Here is a 5,263-nt window from a genome sequence, read left to right as displayed (position 1 = left end):
TTCCGGGTCCGTTGCCTAGCAACCAGAGAGAAAAGGCCTGCATCATTATCATCCACACACTGCAGCAATAAATAGTCCAAGCTGGCACTGCCCTGGCTCAATGCTGTGGGATTCTGGGAACTGTGCTTCTGTGAGGCATTTCACTTTCTTTGTCAGTCTGCTCTGGCGCTACAACGAACTACACATCCACAATTCTGTGGCACTGAGCCATGGCAGGCAAAGTGGTGTGAAACTGGATCATTTCTGCAGTATGGATGCAGTCTAAACGCAGTGTCATTTAGAGTATAAGTCCAAAACACACTGCAGAACTAATCCAGTTTGAAAACGCTCTTAACTGCCTTGGCTCAGTGCTAGGGAATCCTTATTATGGCACCAGAGCAATTTCTGGCAGAGAAGACTAAATGTCTCACAAAACTACAGTTCCTAGAATTCCATAGCAGCAACCCATGACAGTTAAATCGGTGTCAAACTGGATTATTTCTCCAGTGCGGGTGGAGAGCGAGAGAGATGGGTCCAAAACACAGCTGGGAATTGTAGTTTATTGTGGCACCAGAACTCTCTGACAGAGAAGGCTCAATGTCTCACAGAACTACAGTTCCCAGAATTCTCTAGCACTGGACCAGTTTCTGCCATGTGTTTTGGACCTTAGACTCATCACAGGATAGGCTTGACCGCTTTCTTGCCCGGTTGAGTGAGAGATAGGGGTGACCTAACTTCACCCCCTTCCAACCTCGCTTCCTCTCTCTGGACTGTGTTTTACTTTACCAAACAAACATACAGTATTAAGATGTCTGAACATAGTTAAAAGACATCATTTTGTTATGATTGATGATGATGTTGTCGTGTGCCTTCAAGTCATTTCCAGATTATGGTGACCTTAAAACCTGTGATAGGGTTTTTCTTGTCAAGATTTGTTCAGAAGAGGTGTGCATTTGCCTTCCTCTGAGGCCAAGAGAGTGTGACTTGCCCAGGATCACCCTGTAGGTTTCCATGGCCCAGAATAGTCATTCAAATCCTGGTCTCCAGAGTCCAACACTCAAACCACACTACACAATGCTGGCTCTCTATGATAGTTTTATCTGGTTTTATTTATGTTTACCTTCTGGGGGAGGGGGGTTAAACTGTTTTTGTTGCATTTTATTATATTTTACTACACAGCAGGCCTCTGTATCCACTGGGATTTGGTTCCAGGATGCCCCATGGATACCCAAATCCATGGATGCTCAGATCCCATTATATACAGTGGCATAATAAAATGGTGATCCTTATATAAAATGGCAAAATCAAGGTTTGCTTTTCACAAGTTGCCTTTTAAAAATCTTTTTAAGCCAAAGATGATTGAATCTGTTGATACTGAGGGTTGAGTATCATTGTTTTATGTATTGCTGATGGCTTTCCTTTCTACAAAGTGGAAAGGTAGTTCATTTCATAAATAAAAAGTCAAATTTGGTAAGGTACCCTTTTGAACTATGCCTCCCAGAATCAGTGTGGCCATATTGAGTTCTGGATATTGTCCAAAATAGTAACTTTTTGAAGTTCTGTTTAAAATATGCTATGACTTTCCTTAAGGAAATATTAAATATTAAAAATATTAAAAATTAATATTAAAAATATTAAATATTTAAAATATTAAAAATTAAATATTGGTTGTTATATTTGCCTCTTGTGACTAAATACACAGTCTTTCGGGGTTATCACACTGTGTTTTATTTTATATTTTCCTTCCTTGAAAATGGGTTCCTTCCATAAAATTAATTTCTTTCATTCTGATGTCTCAGTTTTGTAGTGACATCTTCCTTTGTTCCCTCGCATTTGGGGATTGCAGAGTTTAATAACTAGGCCTTTCAAGAATGTTTTGGCTGTAGCCTAAAATTTCCAAAGGGTTTGAGGGGCGTTTCCAACAATTAGACTCTGAGCTAGAAGCCTCTTTCTCCTCATGTCAAATGCAGGACTCATTAAGGTTCCTCTTGTACAAATGCTTATCTATACTCTGCATTGACCCATAAGTACAAGTCCACTCAGTCTCCTTCCCAACAGACAATGTGTACTATTGAAAGCTGTGTGGCAATGAACTCAAATCTACAGCCTTTGAGGCATGGCAATGCTATGCCACACGATTCTGCATCTGTTCTATTCCTGCCTGTCAGAGTACAGTTGGCCCTCCCCATTTGCGGCTTTGACTTTTGTAGATTTTATTATTCAAAGATTTGATTAATATCTTCTCTCTAAGTCCTCCAGCGTGACTCTGCCAGAGGTTGGCCATAGAGTCACTTTGGAGGCCTTAGAGATTCCTAGAGAAAACATTTTTCTAGGCATTTGTAGGCCCAGCACGTCCTACAAATGGTCTACTTCCTGCGCATGTTGAAAAGCCTAAATATCTCACGAAACTGCAAATACTATAATTCCATAGCATTGAGCCATGACAGTTAGTGTGATGTCAAACTGCATTATTTCTGCAGTGCAGATTAGATCTTAGTTGGCATGCCAAATCCGTCAGTCTACTGAAAGATAAAATAATGTTAACAGCATTATTTATACAGATAACAAAATAAACATTACTAAACAGAGGAATTAAAAGGGCAGCCAAACAGCAATTTGAAAACACAGTGATTGTTCATTTGGCAACAAAAAGCAATTTTATTATAAAAGCCTTTATGGAGCTTCTAGAGACAAAATGGAATCTGCTTTCTGTGGTCAAAAGGAAAGAGAAGAAACAACGGATTATAGATAAAACACTTCAAGCAGTAATATAAAGAAGCAACACAATTTTTTTTATGATTCAAAAGGATGGTAAGAACAAAATCAAAACCATGAATGCAGCTGTTAAAGATAATTACTACAATGAGCAATGCACAGAAAGAGAAGGCAACAAGAACGAAAGACCTCTTCCACAAAATCCAAGAAATCAAAGGGAAGTTCAAACCAAGGTCTGGAATGCTATATGACAATAAAAAGAATATAATTCAAGACCAGAAAGAAATAAAACAATGTTGAAGGCAATACACGGAAGTGTTATATAAAAGAGGTGAGAAAATCAAAGATGCATGGAATGAAGAACCATACGACGATGAACCCCAAATTCTAAAAAGTGAAATAAAAACTGAAATAACAGAACTTAGGAAAAATAAATCACCAGGAACAGATGGTATTCTAATCAAACTGCTACAATACATGCTGACAGAATCAACTCTAGTTCTAACCAACATATGTCAACAAATATGAGAAACAAAACAGTGACCAACAGACTGGAAACTTTCAATACACATCCCAATTCACAAAAAGGAGACGCAAAAGACCGCAGCAACTATAGGACCGTAGCATTAATTTTCTGCCACACAGACTCTAACCATACATGGAGACAGAAATCCCAGAGGTACAAGCAGGGTTCAGAAAAGGAAGAGGTACTAGGAACCACATTGCAAATATACAATGGCTAATGGAGTGCACCAAAGAATTCCAAAGGAAGATCAGCATGTGTTTTATAGACAACAGTTGGCCCTCCTTATCCATGAATTTTTTTATCCATGGATTCAAGCATCCATGGTTTGAAAACATTAAAAAAAAGTATAAATTCCAAATAGCAAACCTTGATTTTGCCATTTTATATATGGGACACCATTTTGCTATGCCATTGTATTTAATGTGACTTGAGCATCCATGGATTTTGTTATCCTGGAACCAAACCCCAGCGGATAACAAGGGCCCACTGTATAGCAAAGCATTCGACTGCATATGAAAAGCTATGGAACAAACACCCTTAAAGGCATGGGAGTGCCAACACATCTGATAGTCCTGAATTTGTATTTAGGACATGTTGCTACTATTAGAACAGAAACAGAGAGAAATGGGATGGTTATCAATTGGCAAAGGGACCAGGCATGGCTGCATCCTTTCACCCTATCTGTTCAACTTGTATTCAGAAAATATCATATGAAGGGCAGGCTTGGACACAAAAAAAGGAGTGAAGATAGGAGGAAGGAATATGAATAATCTGAGATATGCAGACAACACCATACTAGTAGCAGAAAATATCACAAACCTGGAACAACTACTAAGAAAGATGAAAGAAGAAAGTGCAAAGACAGGCTTACTGCACAACATAAAGAAAGCAAAAATAATGACCATCGAAGATCTACACAGATTCAACCTAGACAATGAGGAAATGGAAATAGTAAAAGAGTTCCCATACCTTGGGTCAATAAGAAATAAGAAAGCTAGGAATGGGGAGTGTAGCTATGAAAGAATAAAGTTCTTAAAATGTAAAGATATCCAATAGAGCATGCAAGTTAGAATCGTACAAGCCATTGTTTTCCCTTTTACCATGTACAGCTGCGAGAGATGGACATTGAGGAAAGAAAATAGGAGGAAAATCAGTTCATTTGCGATGTGGTACTGGAGAAGAGTGCTGAGGATATAATGGATACCGTAGTCAAAAAGGCAAATAAATGGGTTCTAGAACAGATCAAGCCTGAAATCTCTCTGAAAGCCAAGATGATAAAGTTGAGACTATTGTACTTTGGTCCAGTGACGTCATGAGAAAGAATGACTCATTAGAAGAGACAACAATGCTAGGAAAGGTGGAGAGGTGTAGAAAGAAAGGAAGACCACATGCTAGATCAGTGATGGCGAACCTATGGCACGTGTGCCAGAGGTGGCACTCAGAGCCCTCTCTGTGGGCACATGTGCCGTCGGCCCAGAACAGAATTTGCCAGAGTTTGTTACTAGAAAGCCAGAAGGACATGACACTTTGCAATAAATAAGTGGGTTTTGCGTTGCAGTTTGAGCACTCGGCCTCGGAAAAATTCACCATCACTGTGCTAGATGGATGGACTCTATTAAAAAGGTCACAGGTATCAATTTACAAGACCTGAGCAGAGCAGTAGAGGATAGGGAGTCTTGGAGATATCTACAGGATCGCCATGAGTCGGGATCGACTCAAGGGCAGTTAACAACAACAAACCAAACAAGCAGCAAAATTAGGTAAGGAAGAAGGCAGTTTGGTGAACTCTCACAGAAAACTAAAGCGTTTACTTGATCTACAAAAAGTGGCACCAGCACTTGCTCGCACAGATAAAAAAAAAACCCTTTAAGTACAGTACTAAAATAACTAATGCTGAATAATCAGTAAATTAAGCTTTAAATATGGATATTGCTGTGAGAAGGAAAGCATTGACTTAATTAACCACAGAACTACAAACCAAGATGGATAGCACTGAAAATAAAGACAGGAGGCTGGATATCTGAATACATGGACTGCAAAAAA

Source organism: Sceloporus undulatus, chromosome 5, assembly GCF_019175285.1.
Source record: "Sceloporus undulatus isolate JIND9_A2432 ecotype Alabama chromosome 5, SceUnd_v1.1, whole genome shotgun sequence".
NCBI classification, from domain to species: Eukaryota; Metazoa; Chordata; class Lepidosauria; order Squamata; family Phrynosomatidae; genus Sceloporus; species Sceloporus undulatus.
Note: the sequence above shows the minus strand (reverse complement) of the source record.